The sequence below is a fragment of the Bactrocera tryoni genome, chromosome 3 (genome assembly GCF_016617805.1).
Source record: "Bactrocera tryoni isolate S06 chromosome 3, CSIRO_BtryS06_freeze2, whole genome shotgun sequence".
Classification (NCBI taxonomy): domain Eukaryota; kingdom Metazoa; phylum Arthropoda; class Insecta; order Diptera; family Tephritidae; genus Bactrocera; species Bactrocera tryoni.
In genome coordinates, this window is record NC_052501.1 from 51,801,146 (window position 1) to 51,820,799 (window position 19,654).

Below are 19,654 nucleotides of genomic sequence, written 5' to 3' on the forward strand. Positions count from 1 at the left end.
TTCGGCCGAAATTACAAAATTGGATTTAACTTTGATTAAAAGATTGCACAACATATTAATAACTGTAGCCAGCGGACAAGAAATAAATGTTGAAAAGTTCACGAAGTATTGCCAGGACACTGCTAGGTACTTTGTGGATAAATACTCTTGGTATCGTATGCCTCCAACAATGCATAAGTTTTTAATACATGGCCCTGAAATAATTTCTCACGCTTTACTACCAATCGGCCAATTATCGGAAGAAGCACAAGAGGCTTGCAACAAGGATTTTAAAAGATATCGCGAACACCATTCGGCCGTGTGGAAACATTCATTTATGCTAAGGTCTGATCCGGTAATAAGTTCAAAGAGAAAATTCAAAAGAACTAATAACCAAAAGTTACCAACTGAAGTATTGGAATTATTGATATGTCCACTTATTCCTAATAACGATGAAGAATATGATGATATTTACGATGATGACGGTCAACAAAACGAAAATTGGTCTAGTGATGAAAGTAGCAATATAAATATATATAAAAAATAAAGCAGTCGCCACCAATCACTATATGAACGGTTCAGGTAAATCTGATACAGTCTAAAAACTTCGGTTGTAAGCGGCGCAATATTCTGAAAATTTGTACACATACTTACTTTAGTAAGAGGAATCAGGGTGCCAATTTCCAACTTCCTAGCTTAAGCCGTTTAGTTGATGCCAACTTTTAGGTCATTCTGCCCCACTGTGCGGCGTGTAGCTCATCGTCGCCAGCGTAAATTATTATTATGTAATCTAGTAGTGTTAAGCCCTTTTTGCTATTTGCCTTTGTGTTTAAGCAAAAAACAAATAATTAATTGTTCTGTTTGTATTTGTAATAAATGAGGCGCCTGAATGTAGGCCAAATTTATTGGTATTAACAGCCTGAATGTCTGCTATATTATACGAAAAACTAGCAAATACCCGGCGTACTTTGTTACGCCGCAAAAACTGAAACGATGAGGGTATTGGAAAGAAATTAATGTAGTTTAAAATGCAAATAAAAGAATACCTTTATTCGTACGTGTAAACACACATACATGAGTATAATGTGTAACTTATGTTAGACTTACAAATATTTACTACCCATATTTAAATTAATTGCAAACGCTTTTAAATTCATTACCGTTATAAATAATTTGTTTATTAAATTCTTTTTTACAGAAAAATTAAAAATAGATAACAAAAAGGTAACAATTCAAAATAAATAAATAGGATTGTATAGAGTAAATATTAATTCAAGATAATAATAATAAGGTATACTATAATTGATGTATTTTGGAACAATAACCAAAATGGATACATTTTAATTATTAAAAACTTCAGTGAATACAACATTTTTTGTTTTATTTCCATTGCCAGAAATGAGAACATTTTGGTTTTGCGGGGAACCAATTCGAGCCACATATAATTGACCGTGAGAAAATTCTTCGTTTCGAAGATCTATGCCAACAGTATTAAATGTTTGCCCTTGGGACGTATTAATGGTAATCGCAAAACACGTCTTAATGGGGAACTGTACTCTTTTGAAACTAAATGGAAGATCTGTAGGTGTCATTGGTATCCGAGAGATCATTGTGCTTTCGCCTGCTGCAGGTCCGGTTAAAATGCTTTCTTGAATGATATTAGGCATCAAGTGCGTTATCTCCAGTCGAGTGCCGTTACATAAATTGGGAGGCTTAAGATTTCGTAGAAGGATTATTGGCGTACCAATTTTAAGTTCTAGTTGAAATGGAGGTAGTCCCGAGGGACTAAAAGAGTTAAGAAACTCCGTTGGATAGTGAAAACGGCTTTGTTAATTTCGTCTGCAGCGGAATTTGTCGAAGTAATTATAGCTCGCTCATATAACCACTTGTGGTGCAAATTTTGCTTTCACCACGAACTTTAGCTAAAATTAGTGAAGTTACGAAGGTTTTGCCTGTCCCTCCTGGCGCGGCTATAAAAAAAAACATTTCCCATATTATTATCCACACTTTAAATGATCTTATCGTATATTATTCGTTACTCTGACGTTAGCTTTGGTTCATTTGCTCGTAAAAATTGCTGTAGCTCATGGGTATTATACGTTGTTTCCCGCGTGTAACAAATGTGGTCTAAGTTTGAGTTACTTCGATTTGGTTCAGGCAAACCGAAATCCTTTAGGTGTTTTTCTCCGTAAGAGAAAACTAAATTCTCAAGTAAAATTAGTCCTGTATTAAAAATGTCATCAGTAAACTCCATCTCAGGATCATTACTACTCTCGCGCATATTATGTAAAATATCTGCACATAAATCTTTGCAGAATAAATTCCATAATCCTTTCGGATCAGAAATTTTGCAATAAATAAGCATTATCGCAAAAAGCTCTCGCATTTTGCATGCGCTATCAGAAATGGTGGCATCAAACAATGTATTCTTCCAGTGGCTATCGTCCTGTAGCAATTATCGTGCTTGGCAAGCCGCCTGATATGTTGAATATAGTTGACCATCTACTCGCCGTAAATCAGTGAAAGATGTCGGTCCTTGAACATGATGCAGCAATAGTCTAAGGTAGAAGCATTCTGAGTAATTGGGATATATTGTGTATACCCTTCCTAACGCAGTATCTCGCTTAATACCGGGATGATTAGGGACATTCTGTCCACGTTTTCTACGTTGCCATTTTTTATTAGTCCAGGTGTAGAATGTGGGTACTTCAGAATACAATAAAGTTTTTGCAAAATTATCTACGGAACAAAGGGGAAAAAATACTGTCAAAGTTGTTTGTGGTGGTTGCTGTAGCACGTGTTCAACATTATTCGGAGTGAAGTAAACTCTTTGTCCATTTTCTAAGTGAACAGATAAATGTACAACTGTTGCGAAACGCTCATGAACCGAAAATCCCAATAACCTCCAAATTCCCTCCGATGTACTTAGATATCGTCCATTCAAAAAATTTTGCACCTCGTCTTCATTGTTCTGAACAGAAAAGGTCGCTGCGTCGCTGCCTTTGTTGACATATTTACAAATGTATTTAATTGCTTGCACAGAATGGCAGTACTCTACATTGATGTGGTCGTTTCTCCGACCTGGAAAGAACGGGGCAATATGGAACCATCCATCGATTGTCGACTTTGTACCCAGAGGCAAGTAAATGGGTATGTCCACCATCCGCTGGAGACTTTCGCCTATATTTTGGATATCCATCTGCTCCGGTCTGAGTATGCTGCAGAAACTCGCGCAGGTATCTTTTTGAGCATCGTCCATTCGACATGCAGGGTGCTGATGGGTTATTAGACCCACATGGACCGTGGATCATATTTTTAGTAGAAATATCATACAGCAAAGGATCTACTTCTTTATTTGGAATTTCCGCTGATATAATCCGATCCATTTCATCGGGTAGAACTTTGTCTGCTAGCCCAATTAAAATATGCGCGTGAGGCAAACCCCGTTTTTGCCATTCAACTGTAAACATATGGCACCTAACTTTCCCAAAAATTTCTTTTTTCGTAATTATACTCATGAGTTGATGTAGTTTGACATGGAATATTCTTGAAACAATGTCATGACGCTCACATGGTCATTGATTTGGAAACAATTCGTTTTTGAAATCACTCCATTCTGGATTACATGTAAAAGTTACAAATAAGTCAGTTCTACCATAATGACGGACGTATAAGAGTGCATCTTGTGTCCGTTCATGCAAATATCGAGGTGAGCCAGTAAACGAAGAGGGCAAAATTACCAACTGGCCAATATTTTCGGGATTGCGATCTTCGTTAACCGCATCTCTTAGGTGTATATAATTTTCTGCACGTAACGTCTTTCGATGTCCTCGTATAAAATTCAGCCTTTCCGTAATCATTTTAGCAGCCATGTCCACACAGTATTGGTTGAAGAGATATCCATATCTATGAATCGCGTTAAAGCTATCTTCCCTTACCCTTTCTATATGCGTAAAATTGTATACACGAAATTGTTTCTTGTGGAATGGGCGCCCCACTGTTTGGACAAGTTTGCGGTATATTAATACAATAACCGTCCTCACCATTCAAAAATATAAGAGGGTACTGCAAGGGATCATATGAACGATGAAGTTTTGATACCCTATGGAGAGTGTTGTCACGTGAATGTAAAATAATATCACAGGGGCCAGAATTTTCGTTAACCATCAATACTGCGACCTCATCTGTGACGGGGGCATTATAGCGGCCATAATGTTCATTAGCGGGGCGCTTGTCCGCATGGATTACAACCTTATAATTATTCGAATTAGTAGGCATACGGTCTATAGATGTCTTGAAACTTCTAACATTCACATTATTTGCTCGAAGAATTTCTTGGATTGATTTCAAAATGTCTCGTTGAAGAGTTGGTGTAGCATTTTGACGTAAAGAAAGTTGTTCCTCTTCGGCCGAAAAATATATTTGCAAAAATTTTGGTGTTGTGTTCGGCGCGGGCAATAAATTTCCAATAACGTGGTAAACTTGTCCATGTATTTTAAATGTTGGCATGAAATTACCCTCCTTAACTTCATTATCACCAATCGAAGTCATAGCGAAACAACCATTGTATTTTCTTATATTTCTTTTAAAGTGACAGGACGACTGATGCTCGCTTGTAAGCAGCGCTTTGATTGTCTGCGGAGGCTCAACTATATCTATTAGTTTTACATAGCCCTTGCTACAACACATACCTGGTGCCTCTTTCACCCACTTTTTAGCCCTACAAAAATTGCAAATGCCATTCATTCGACCAATGAATAAAAGGGAATGGTCCAAATAATTACAATCCTGTCTATAGTTAAACGCTGATTTAAAAGCAATCGCTCCTTGTCTATTCTGCATCATTTGCAACCTTACATTCTCTACGCGATTTGCACTCTCGTCGACCGTCTCGTTTCGTCTTAGCTGAATTTGCCGTCTATTTGATGAAGATCTAAATAATTGAGATTTTGCTTTTGGCATCTCTGAAAGTTTTTATTGTAAAAACCATATATTTATTATTAACCAAATTAGTTTCACTTAAATCCAATCTTTACCTTTTGAGTTAAAGACATTAAATTTCCAATTTTACTCTACCCTTTGCAGAATACGGTCATAAAAGGTTGGTACGCAGCTCTCAAGTAATTGCTCAAGAAAAAAAATACATTATTTCTCAAGCAATTTTGACAGCTGGTTACGCATTGTGAATGATCTACATTAGAAGAGCAAGAGAGAATAAACAAAGAAAACAAACTTTGTGCGTAATATGTACATATGTATGTGTGTATTACTTGAAATATAATTTGATATGTCCTCTATTCGAGTACAGGCGTTATATTACTACTGTGTGGATAAAGTTTGTATTCTATAAATAAATAAAAAATTTTTGCAATACAAGAATATTAAGCATTAGCCTTCAGAAATTCGAGAACGGATCCTTCGTTTTTAGAAAAATTTTGTGGGCAAAGATCACGCGTGTATTATATTTATTTGGTGGCGAGGTAAGTAAATTATATTGTAGGCGTATTTCATTTCATTAGCTTACAACCGTTATATGCCTTCCAGTGCCATCTATAACTGCATTACATTTTTTGATCAATCATCATGAAAATTACAGCTAACCACGTTGTCTACTGAGAAGTACTGCCGTTGCTCAACATGTTTTTTTTTACTGAAAATGTATTTACGTTATCGCTGAACATCAAATGCATTTGTATTTTATAAGTCACATTTTTGAATTGGTTTCATATATTTATTAGAAAATTCACTTGGTATTTGCACTTTTTATGTATACTTTATACCTAGCATACTTGCTATTCTATTACTCTTCTCACCGATCATGAGTCTCTTTGCTTTATTGTGCATGATATTGAATTCAAAATTGTATTATTTAAAATTGATACATATTTTTGCTATTGCTAGCAGGTCAAAGTGCGCTTTGGCTGGTAGTTGTACGACAATTGCAGTAAATTCAGGTTAATCAGTGTCAGTCCGTCTTTTCTTTAAGAAATGTTACTTACGTATAAGCAGCGGTGAAATTTTCGGCAGTTTTACGACGTTTACACCAAACAACCAATCAATAAAGTATTCAGAATACTGAGCCTAGTAGGTTACTCATACGCAGTGTCAGTTCGTACCTCATACAAATAATTATATGTGCATCATGTATTTTCTTGGTTAAAAAAGTACAAAAGCTGATATCGAAATTTTGGGTATGTGGTTTTATTTACAGATAAAGTTTACAAAATAAAAACATAAAGTGGTAACAAATTTCAAATATATGTAATAAGGAAGTTAAATCAAAAATAGTCTTAGTAGTAAATATTTATATGTGCATATTTGATTTTTATTTTTTTTATAAATTTTAGTGATTATGTATATATAATATTAATAGCCAATATTATTACCATTATTTAGTATTACGGAATTAAGTCGGGATGGCATCTAACCCAGCAAGGATTTTAGGTGGGCTGGATCTATATTGGCCTATTCTTAGTCTATTGCCTTTTTAAGGTCCTTGCTGTCTCAAACTGTATACCGTTCTTAAATACTTTGTCAGAGACGATACCCCAGAGGATCTTAATCGGATTAAGGCCGGACTTAAGGCGGACCAGGTCAATACAGGCATTTTTCGCCCCGTAAAGATGGATTTGGTGACCTAAACTGTGTATTGAAGCATTGTCCTACTGAAAAGTCCTGTTTTCGCCTTATAAGTTACCACCAAATTCTCTTAATTTACTCTACAGGAAACCCACATACATTTGAATATTCATTAGGGTGGAGATGTAGCAGTTATATGGCTTTCCCCTATGGCAGAATATCTCTCCAATATCTTTTGCAACTATTAGGGCCATCTAGATTGAACTTCTTTTCATTACTAAAAATTACGTTATGCCATTCTTAACATCAAAAACGGTACTTATTTGCAAACACCATGCGAGCCTTCAAGTGTCGCTGTGAAGGCTTGGGATTAGGCACCATGGGGGTATGTTTCAGTAATGGATTTTTAAGGATTCTTTGCACTACTCGACTGTCAGTTATTTGGAGACCCATTCGACCTTAAATTTTTTCGCTACTCATTAAATCAACCACAGCAAGTTCTTGTATTTGCCGTTTGCAACGCAAATCGATGTTGCTTTTCCGCCCACTTGGTCGCATTGTACCATATTATCTTAAATTGTTTAGGTATTTAGAGATACAGTGCCGGTGTCTGTTTATTTTTTTTGCGATATTGGTGATATTCGCACCGCTATCATGTATTCCTTTAATGATACCTTGTTCAGGGTCTGTCAAACTGGTTTCGTGAGGCATTTTAACTAATCAATGTCGAAATATTTAAATTAATTCCACTTATTTGAACAATTACATACTTATAATAAATATCTCAAACTAATTTTTGCAACTTAACTTCCGAAAACGCTATTATCAGCAGTTGCAATTATTTCGCACTGATGTGCACACATAATTATTTACTACGGAGTACCGAAAGCTCACGCACATTTTGAAAGCAACGGTACAACGAAGGAGAAAGCAAAAATTTAAATACATTACTAGTTACTTAAGCGCTATTTACTCTGTTCTTTGTAAATATAAGCCAAACCATGATTATGCATACAAAATATCAAGAAAAACGATAGTCCAGTTTTCAAATCTCTAAAGTCTAATGCTCAATATTCTCGGTTTAAGAATGTTTTTATGTACTTTGTTGCAATATGTAGTGGAAATTACATCAGAAAAGCAACTTAAAGTGAGAGAAATATGGACTAATTTACTAATAATTTACAAATTTTATATACCCAGTATTAATCTAACCTCTGCACTAGACTAAACTTAGAACAGACATATCCATCAGAGCACCATTTATAGAAATACACTTCAATTTAACAACAAATATTACAACGCTATCTTATTTTACCTCCCCGCTCCTTATTTTATAAATATAACTACTCAAAATTTCATCTAAGCCGTTCTCGAGTTTCTGAAGAATAGTGCTTAATATTCTCGCTTTATGAATATTTTAAAGCTATATTATTCGCACTATCATCTCTACTATAGTCTATTTTATATTTTTTTAGCAAATATAAGGCTTATATAACCTGTTTATTTTTCTACGAAATATTACATGGTCCCTGAGAAGGAATAATGGGGAAATTCGACCCAATCTTTTCACATCACATTGCTTTTTTAGAGGGCTATTTGGCAAAACATTCACACTTTCACGTACAAGTTTTGATCTGAAATTCACTCTAATAAATATTTTAGCACACTAACCTTTCGGAAGTTCCCACAAATGAGCAGCTTCTTGAAGAGGAAATGACGTGTGCAAAATTTCAAAACGATATCGCAAAAACTCGGGGACTAGTTCGTATATATACAGACAGACGGACGGACGGACGGCCATGGCTATATCGACTCAGCTCATTGTACTGATCATTTATTTATATACTTTATAGGGCCTCAGACGCTTCTTTCTGGCTGTTACAAACTTAATATACCCTGTTCAGAGTATAATAAGTAAGGAAGAGCAAGAATCAAAGAGGAAAATACCTTAGGGCGCAAAACGTCAATAAGAGAATCGGACGGACATACACTTACGACAAAAGGTTTGTTAGAAAAACAAAAATCATTATACATTCTTTAAATATACATATGCGAGTTGGGAGTATTATCGACTTTTTTTTTCTTTTGTCTATTTTTGGCAATACTGCTTACTATTAATATGCCACATAATAATAAAATGTTCCCAGGGTTTCATAAAGTTACTACCTCACAAACCATCACCAATCACCAATCATATGTTCTAAGGCTACCCGTATGCCAAATGATTGTTATTTGGAGGTTAGATCAAGTTTCGCTTTGTTATCAGAAAAACATTATCATTTTTATTGAGATAATTCGCATGTTGGGCGACATATGCGGCATAAAGTCAGCTGTAATTTCGAAAATCGTTGTGTTATGTAAATTTGAGCTGAAGTATTGAATTATTAGTGCAAAGTTTTATATCGTAATGTGAACTGGGTCTGGATTTATATACTAGAAAGTGAATCAAATGTAATTTGAAGTTGTGTTATATGGGAAGTAGGCGAGGTTGTATCTAGTTCGATTTCGCGCTGTGGCATAAGAATGTTACGAATTTGGTTGAAATGTTATGAATTTGGTTGAAATCGGTGGATCAGGTTCTAAGACTTTACCAAAAAAATGGGCGGTGCCACGCCCATTGTTCAATTTTTACAACGGATCGTATACATAAAGCCATCTGACACCATCCCGGGAGAAAAATTTAATGGCTTTGGCGTTTTTATTTATTGATTTATCGCGATTTGTCGGTAGGAGCTCTTATAATATTTGCTCCCGGCGAATTTGGTGTTTGTAGCTTTAATGATTTTGCAGACATGTATATTAAACTTAAAAGAAGGGAGAGCCACGCCCACTTTTTAAATATTTTTCTCTCACAGGTGTCCGTTGCTACACCGTTCACCCATGCCAAATATGTAAGAGTATTATGTCTTGATTTAGTGCATAATTTTGTTTCTTTATACGTTCTCCGTTAATGACGTTTTGTGGGCGTAGAAGTAGAACGCGTATACCAAGTTTCATCAACACATCTCATCAAAATTAGGTTAGGCTAGGTTAGGCTTTGAATACTTCGTGTTCGATATCAGGGACCTTGAAAAGTTATAGTCCGATCACGACAATTTTTCCACAAGGGATACCTCAGCTCAAATACCATATTTGTGTAAAGTTTCATTCCGCTATCATCATTGGTTCCTAATGTACTATATATTATACAGAGAAGGCATCAGATGGAATTCAAAATAGCGTTATATTGAAAGAAGGCGTGGTTGTAAGCCGATTTCACCTATATTTCGTACATGTTATCAGGGTGTTAAGACAATATTATATACCGAATTTCATTGAAATCGGTGTAGTAGTTCCTGAGATATGGTTTTTGGTCCATAAGTGGGCGACGCCACGCCCATTTTCAATTTTTAACAAGTAAGGAAGGGTTAAGTTTGGGTGTCACCGAACATTTTATACTCTCGCATGATAAAGTGATAATCGAGATTTCATTATACGTCATTTACATATTTTTCGAATACCGTATTTTTGTAAAGTTTTATTCCGCTATCATCATTGATTCCTAATGTATATACTCATATTATACAGAAAAGGCATCAGATGGAATTCAAAATAGCGTTACATTGGAAGAAGGCGTGGTTGTGAACCGATTTCACCTATATTTCGTACATGTCATCAGGGTGTTAAGAAAATATTATATACCGAATTTCATTGAAATCGGTGTAGTAGTTCCTGAGATATGGTTTTTGGTCCATAAGTGGGCGAGGCCACGCCCATTTTCAATTTTTGAAAAAGCCTGGGTGCAGCTTCCTTCTGCAATTTCTTCCGAAAAATTTAGTGTTTCTGACGTTTTTTGTTAGTCCATTAACGCACTTTTAGTGATTTTCAACATAACCTTTGTATGGGAGGTGGGCGTGGTTATTGTCCGATTTCTTCCATTTTTGAATTGTATATGGAAATGCCTGAAGAAAACGACTATGTAGAGTTTGGTTGACATAGCTATAGTAGTTTTCGAGATATGTACAAAAAACTTAGTAGGGGGCGGGGCCACGCCCACTTTTCCAAAGAAATTGCGTCCAAATATGCCCCTCCCTAATGCGATCCCTTGTGTCAAATTTCACTGTATGATCTTTATTTATGGCTTAGTTAAGACACTTTATAGGTTTTCGGTTTCCGCCATTTTGTGGGCGTGGCAGTGGGCCGATTTTGCCGATCTTCGAACTTAACCTTCTTATGGAGCCAAGAAATACGTGTACCAAGTTTCATCATGATATCTCAATTTTTACTCAAGTTACAGCTTGCACGGACGGACGGACGGGCAGACGGACGGACGGACGGACGGACAGACGGACGGACAGACGGACGGACAGACGGACGGACAGAAGGACGGACGGACAGACAGACATCCGAATTTCAACTCTACTCGTCACCCTGATCACTTTGGTATATATAACCCTATATCTGACGCTTTTGGTTTTAGGACTTACAAACAACCGTTATGTGAACAAAACTATAATACTCTCCTTAGCAACATTGTTGCGAGAGTATAAAAAGGCCAGTTTGTGCAAACTGGCATTGACCGCTACATTAACATAAAATGGAAATTAAGTCCTTTAAAGTCAGCGGTAAATCCTAAAAACTTTCAAGGCGGTACACCAAATAAGAATAAACCGGAAGTTATAAATGGCAACAGATTTGCCTTACTAAGCCATGGATCAGACGACGATGCAAAGGATACCACCACAGTCGTTAATGCTAAACCACCTCCAATGTATTTGCGCGAGCGTAGCAGTAGCTCTTGTTACTGAATTAAGTAAAATTGTAGGTACCAACAATTTTCATATAGTGCCTTTGAAAAAAGGTAATATAGATGAAACAAAAGTTCAGTCCTACACTGAAAAAAGTTTTATGGAAATAGTTAAATTTTTGTCAAATAAAAACAAGAATTATTATTCGTATCAATTGAAGAGCTCTAAGGGGCTAGTTGTTTTAATTAAAGGTATAGAGTCCGCCGTAGACTATAGTGAAGTCAAAGAAGCATTGGGAGAATGCGGTTTTGGTATTAAACCAAATGTAAATATATTTAATAGAAACAAAGTACCACAGCCAATGTTTAAAATTGAATTGTTGCCGAACTCAAATCAACTTAAAAAAAATTAAACACATCCAATAGATAATTTGAAATGTTTGCTGCATCGTAGAGTAACTGTTGAAGAACCACATAAAAGAAACGGTCCGGTACAATGTACCAACTGCCACGAATAGGGGCATACCAAATCGTATTGCACTCTACGCAGTGGTATTGTGGTATGTGGTGATTTACATCCCACTCTAAATGCATCCTTAAAAAAGAAGAATTAAATAAAAAAATGCAGCAATTGTGGAGAGAATCACACTGCTAACTACAGGAATTGTCCTGTATATAAAAGCACGTCAAAAGCATTCAAGCACGTCGTAACTAAATTTTGCAAACACCCCGTAATGGAATTATAGCAACCTCAGACAAAAAATCAAATCCTATTACTTCGAACAATAATAATATGCATGAAAGCTATGCAAGGACCTCCAAAAGGAGGTATTGAAACTATGATTATAAATCTTACACGGCGTATGACACAATTTATGTCTACCATGCAAAACATGATCCAAGATTTAATAAAATCACAAAATCAAATGCAGCAAAATTTATTAAGAAAAAAATGAGCTTACTAAATATCTGTATATGGAATGCTAACGATGTTAACCAACATAAATTAGAGATTATCAGATTTCTATCTGAAAAGAATATAGATGTAATGCTTATTTCGGAAACTCATCTAACAAATAAAAATTATTTCAATATAACGGGTTTTAGATAGCATAGTGGCGCGGCACGTTTAAGCCACTATGCTCTAGAATCTCATGCTACACAACAGTTGCAAGCTACAAGCTATGAATCTAACGCAACCTTGTCTGCGAAGATATTCGAGCAGCAAGCGAAGCGGTGACAATCGGCGATCATTTGTTCGTTTCTTTCGGCACAGCTCGGCTTTTCTACCAACAACACAATGTTGCCATGCTTATGCTGTTGTTGTTTTTGTAGAACAATGTTTCAATTTTTGGTTGGTGACATATTAACATGTGTGCGCATATGTAGTATGTTTGTATGCTTGTGCATTATTGAAGTTATGCTTCTTTTTCTTTCGTTTGTCTTTCATTTCTGCGAATTCTCAACTATTTTGCGTATATTTTGGTTGAAATACTCTGCGTTGGCCGTTGAAAAATTAAGGCTATACTTTACAGGATAATTTCTGTAGTTAGTCTTCATTCGCATTTTTTTTGGAAATCGACCTGCGATGACGAGGTATATCGTTTTATCTGACAACGAGAGGTTTAAGAAGATCATTTCTAATTTTGTCTTGTGGCATATTAGAAATGATGTTTCTTCGAAAATCGTTCGCTTACAATGGATAAAACGACTTCTGAGTGGTGATTTTAATGAATAAATTCCTTTTGGTTGAAATGCTCTGCGTTGGCCGTTGAAAAGTTAAGACTATACTTCTCAGGATGATTCTTTCCTTTCATTTCTTAAAAGAAATTAATGACCTTTAGAAATATGTATATTTGCATTATTTCGTTGTCATTTCCATATTCGTAGCAATGGAATTTCTATGGCATAAGTAAAGTAATGGCCGCCGATTGTCACCCCTTGCCGCTGTAGCAGCTTCGCCTACAAACATGCGTAAATATGTATGTATGTATACGTATGATCGTGAATACATGTCGACGCAGATTCATATTCTTCTCGGTTAGAATATGTGAGAGAATTGTAAAAAATGTTAAAGTTGCGAGGCGAATTCCGACCTACCTGATCTTTACAAGACAATATGGCAGCCAAATTGGCTGGACCTCCGATCAATGTTGATAAAATAAATGACAGTGATAATACGCATAACACAGCGGATTCCAGGTTATGTTATGGTAAGTTTCTCTTGAATATTTCAATTGTCCGTAATAGATGCACCTTGTGCATTAAACTTGTGCCTTGAAACTAATAACAATTGGATTGGCAAAAGTTTTAATGTTTTGATTTTAAATTGATTTTACAGCGGAAAAAGACAGTGTAGCCCGTGTTTCAAGAGGAGGGAAAGCAGCACAATATTATCGTGAATACCGAGCACGAAAGAAAGCAGAGCGGGAAAAGGAGAAATTGGAAATCATAGCTGGTAATCAAACGAAGAAGAGGAAAACAGCTGCGGAATATCAGAGAGCGCGTAAAAAAAGATTCAACGTTTGCTGTTCCATCAATCTCTGCGGGAGCATCTATAACTACCGATGAATCAACGGTCGTCAATTCACCGATAACTGCTGGGCCTTCAACGCGTGTTGATGGATTACAAAAGAGAGATGATTACGCTGCATATTCTCTTCCGCAACGAAGAGACAGAACAACTTTTCTAGTCAAAGTTCCTTCATTTAGACTTTGCTTTATTCTTCATTTTATGTGCATAATAAATTTATAAAATGTGAATTTAAGTTCTCTAGTTTTCTTTCATACAAAATGATATGCATTTCTTGGAATATCACTAAGAAGTATAACTTCATCCGCGCGTAGGGACTCCACGCACCTTTTTTTTGGAACACTAGGTCAAAGATTTCTAGCAGGAAAGGACGACAGCTGTATAAAACTCATAAATAGGTACAACAACCGTCTCCCTGGTAAGCCGACATTTTGGCCTACTGATCGTAAGAAAATACCAGATTTAATTGATTTTGCGGCAATAAAAAATATAGATAAAACGCACATAACGGCTGATACATGTACTGATCTATCTTCTGATCACTCTCCTGCAATAATAAAATTATGTGAACAACCCATATTCGTTGATCCAAAAGAGGGTCTAACTTCTAATAAAACGAATTGGCTAAAATATAAAAAATACGTAAGTAGCCACATTAATATTGAGTACAAATTAAATACAGGAAGAGATGTTGACGAAAGCATAAGAGAAGTCAATGATATAATAACCAGCGCAGCTGTCTTAGCAACACCAAACAAAAACTATAAGCCGATTGGTCCCAGAAAAATCACTAATAGTGAAATAGAAAATCTTGTAAATGAAAAAGCGTGCAAGACGTGAATGGCAGATTAATCGCTCCCCTTCCACTCAGCTTCAATTAAAATCTGCTGTACGTAAATTAAAAAAAGCGCTTAAACGTGAGAGGAATTGAACACCGAAATGTATATAAAGAAGCTGTGTCCAAATTCAAACAAGCAAAATTCCCTTTAGAAAGCCCAAAAGTCCATGAAGACTTGGGTGGAAATTGTGCTCGAAGTGACGAGGAAAAGGCTAATTGCCAAAGAGTCACTCGAGTCTCTTAAGACTTCACATTCTGAAATTATTGGTATCATCAAAGAACTTAATCCAAAAAAGTCACCGGGATATCATAAAATTACCCCAAAAATATTAATTGGGTTACCAATTATTGCTGTAGAGGTGCTCTCTTTGCTCTTCAATGCAATTCTTAGTTTCGGATACTATCCAATTTCATGGAAAAAGTCGCAGATTATCTTGATAGATAAACCTGGGAAAGACTTAACACAGCTGTCTTCATACAGACCAATCAGTCTTCCACCCTGTCTTTCAAAAGTATTTGAAAAAGTATTACTACGTATATCACAGATGTCTCCTTTCCTCCACGAAAATAATACAATTCCAATGCATAAATTCGGATTTCGTGCGAAACATGGCACAATCGAGCAAGTAAATAGAATTACTAACGAGATAAGGAAAGCATTTGAGCACAGGGAGTACTGTTCAGCAATTTTAGATGCAGCTCAGGCGTTTTATAAAGTGTGGCCCGAAGGTCTTTTATATAAGATTAAAAAAGTTCTACCTTTAGAATTGTATAAAACATTGGATTCTTATTTAAAAAATAGAAAATTTATGGTAAAAGTGGGAGATTTCATATCTGATGAACGACAGATAAGGGCTGGTGTACCACAGGGCAGTGTTTTAGGTCCAACTCTATACATCATATATACAGCAGGTCTCCCAACAGCTAACAATGTATTAACTTCCACTTTTGCGAACGACTCAGCTATGAGCCGTAACAAATGCCACATTTTAACATAAGAGTATTAGTGGAGCGTTTAAGTTCTGTCGAAGAATGGCTAGCGAACTGGCGTGTAAATGTGAATGAACAGAAGTATAAACATATTACATTTTCGCTAATCAAAGACACATCTCTAGTAAAATAACATGTATGAAGATTAGAGCTGCAAATTTAAATTTGCTTTTAAATAAAAACTCCAAACTTAGCCTAGACAACAAAGTGCTTTTATATAAAGCGGTCATAAAGCCGATTTGGATGTATGGCATTCAACTGTGGGGTACGACCTGTGCAACTAATATTGATATATTTAATACAAAGGTTCCAATCAAAAATGCTTAGAACAATCACGTGTTCACCATGGCACATGGGTAACGAAAATATCTATAAAGACCTTGGTATTCATACGGTAAAGAAAGAAGTAGAGGATAGAAGAATTAAATATATATCTAAACTCCGAGATCACCCAAACAATTTGGCTTACGCTTTGGTATATTCCTGCGATCAAACACGACTTAAGAGAAGAGATATGCCTGCGTATTAAAGAGCAACGTATCACCAACACAGCTCAATCACTTGCTTAAGCCTGTTTAGTTTTTAAATAGATTTAAGATTTTATTACTTATTGTTAGGCTTTAAGAAAAAGCAAATCCAATAAATAAAATAATTAAAAAAAAAAAAAGTTTGGTAAAGTGTTATCATACGAAATGACCCAGCAATTGGCTGCCTCAGTTCCTATTCCAACAAGCTAGCGACGATTGATGAACTTCGTACGAATGTCGAACGGAAAATTGCTGTAGTATCAGTCGATTTATGCTTGAAATCTGTCGAAAATTGGGTTAAGCGTCTGGACTTCAGCAAGCGTGCTCGTGAAGAGCATGCAAACGCAATCGAGTTCCATACATAATGGCATTGAATGTACTCTCACAGGAATAAAGAACTTCATTGATTTCTCAACCTGTATTTGCTTTATTAAAAAAACTTTTGTAGTGCTCTTATTGAACACCCCTTTATTATAATGAGCCACTGTTTTAGGATTTACGATATTTATTTCATATCTTATGTATTCTTGCGATATTTGATTCATATCATTGCAGTTTTCGGTATTGGACCGCCTAATGCTGGCAACTGACATACAGTCACAATAATAACAACAAGAACAACAACCACTATAACAAAGGATAGTTAAATTAAATGCGCTGAGTCATTATCGGTTGTGCAAACAATGAAATCCCCACAACAATAACAACATTAACATGAATACACACCTGCAGTCGTATAACTATGGCCATAATCCCAGCCACAGCTATAACACTTTGGCGTAACGGTAGAGCCTGCTGTTCGTCGAACGCCGTTAACCATTAACGCAGTAGAAGGCGAGTGCTGGTGGTCGCAGAAGTTTTTGCCAATCAGCACATCATCACGCAGCGCCCATAACGCCTGTTGCCGGTTTGTTGCTCCAGGCGGCGCAGCTGTTTAAGCGAAACTCCGCTTGACGCTCGTTATTCGATATGCCAATATTAAATGTTGTTTGTTTATTTGTTGTGTTTTGTAATTGCTGTTGCTGTGTATGTGTGCAAGCAGCAAGTAATATTGGTTGGTTGAAAATTGGCAACGTTGTAATGCCAGCTGGTCTCGAGTGTTGCCATTTATTTTGATGGCTAGTATCACTGTTCCTCTTTATGTGGCAGCTATAAAATGCAGCTTTTGCCCTCTAAATAAACCTCATACCTAATTGTACACCGAGTACTCTTATCAAAGCTGCACTTAATAAATAGAAGCGATTAGCTGATGGCTTAGTGAGACCTTTGTGCGCTCAATTAACAAGAGCTCTGAGGGTCTTAAAGGTTACGAACACGTATTTATTTATTTTTTTTTTTTGTTTATAAAAGCTATAAAGAGATAAATTAGTATAATCTCTCCCTCATGGGACTCAAAGTATTTCCTTCACTTGAGGAATGTCGGCTTAGACAGAAATTTCAGCTAAATTTTATAAAAATAATTCTTCGCGTCTTTAAATCATTTTCCAAGTTCATATTTACTCAGGAATACAGGAGCTTACTAGTTAAAAGACAGATAGCCAAACTTCAAACCACATTTCGTTCAGTTAACAGATTGCTGAGGCTTAAATTTGGTAAAATATAGCGCTCTCTTAATACAATCATTTATAATTTCCTTGTTTCTATCGTTATTGCAGTTGTTATGGCCGCAAAAAACATTCCTCATGTCGTTTATACAGAGAAACCATTTCAGTTATTGCTGGCTTGATATTGCAAGACTTATCTTACTTTAGGATTTAATAAAGCAGCAGACGCAAACATCTTCTTCATATCAAAACTTCTATTTGGATGCACCGATACAAAAAATGCCGACAACCGAGCCGAAATTGAAAAGCCAAGGCAAATTTTGTTTTAGCAAAATCAATTCGCAATACAAAGAGCACAGATGGAGGCTAAAATGAGTCAGCTTGATGTTTCTTTTTTGAACGCCCTGTTGAGTTATTGATGATCGGTGTGTGAGCTGTAATAGCTTATCATTGATTCGTTACTGTCACGAAATCTTTATACTCGAAGTTGAAAATCGTTATTTCTCGAATCGAAGTTACCCTCCCCAATAATTAAATAGTCGTTATTACCTATATCTAGATAAATACACTTGGGGTTTCTGTTTTTTTCTAAAAGCCGCTTGGAGGATGGAGTCATGTGTAGAAGTTCACGGAAGTGAGGAAAGTTCTCTGATCGCCATTCACTTGGGAGTGGCCAGAAATGATTCTTTTACATGTGGCTCAAGCAGCTAACGACCTTCGGCCTCTGACCAAGTATCCTCTGGGTAGCCTAAGAACATCCGTTTGAAAGCGACTAAAGAGGGCAGGCGAAACATCCCCTCCGTAGGGCTGTGCGCTGGGTTTGGGACCCACCACGTTAAAAAGGCACCCAATGAAAAAGAACAACAAGCCTTGGATGAGAGACCCCCTTTTGATGACAACAATGACAAATGAAATAACTGCTACGATTTGAGGGCATGCTCCTAGAATGTCCGGTCCCTTAATTGAGAAGGTGCCGCTGTCCAGCTGGTTGATGTTCACAATGAAATATCCCCAATGGGTTGAGGCAGATCCACTTTGCCGGGCCCAAAATATAGATATTGTTAGTACTACATTAAAACCTAGAAAAATTCATAAAGCAAGCTGGCTACCTTCGGATCGAAAAACCAACAACCAGATCGATTATGTTGTGATAGATGAAAGCCACGCTTTCAGTGTTTTAGACGTGCGTGCACTATGAGCTCCTAACATCGACTCGGTCCACTATCTTGTTGCTGCCAAGATACGCCCCCGGCTCTATGCAACAATAACCGCACGTCAACAAACATAAGGAAGATTCGACGTCGAGAAGCTGCAATCACAACAGATAGTCGAACGATTTTCTACTCGACTTGAATTCCTGCTCTCCGAGAGCACTCGTCAACAACTCTGCAAACGGAACCGTTAGTTTTCGGAAAATGCAAAAGAAGAGCTGGTACGACGAGGAGTGCCGAGTCGCAGCGGAGAGAAAACTGACTGACTGACTCGCAACGTTACGATCGACCACAACATGTGCGGGTTGGGATAGATACCGAGAGCTGTAAAGGGAAGCGAGACGCATTTGCAGACAAAAAAAAGGGAGGCAGAAATGCGTGAGTACGAGGGGCTTTACAAGCTGGCCGACAGGAGTAATGTTCGAAAATTCTCCAAAAAAATGCGGTGGCTAACATATGGTTTCAAGCCCTTAGCCTACTCTTGTAAAACCCCCAAAGGTGATCTAGTGACCGATGCCCAGAGCATACTAAAATTATGGAAGGAACCTTCTCCAGCCAGCTGAGTGGCAGTGAACGTACAACGCCAGGAGAAGGCGAACCCGATTCCCAATCGATGGCGTTGGAGCAGACGTTTCATATCTCTACCATGAAGATGAAGATGTTCGAATAGCAATTACCCGTTTGAAGAACAAAAAAGCAGCGGGGCCGATGGATTGCCGGCCGAGCT

General features: G+C 36.8%; 1 non-coding gene across 1 annotated transcript; it reads left to right on the top strand.

Moving 5' to 3' along the window:
• Window positions 1–12,802: 12,802 nt before the first annotated feature.
• LOC120773184 lies at window positions 12,803–13,007 on the top strand. The gene has a single exon (XR_005705143.1). It is a non-coding gene; the product is annotated as a small nucleolar RNA U3 (small nucleolar RNA).
• The last annotated feature ends 6,647 nt before the right edge of the window (window positions 13,008–19,654 follow it).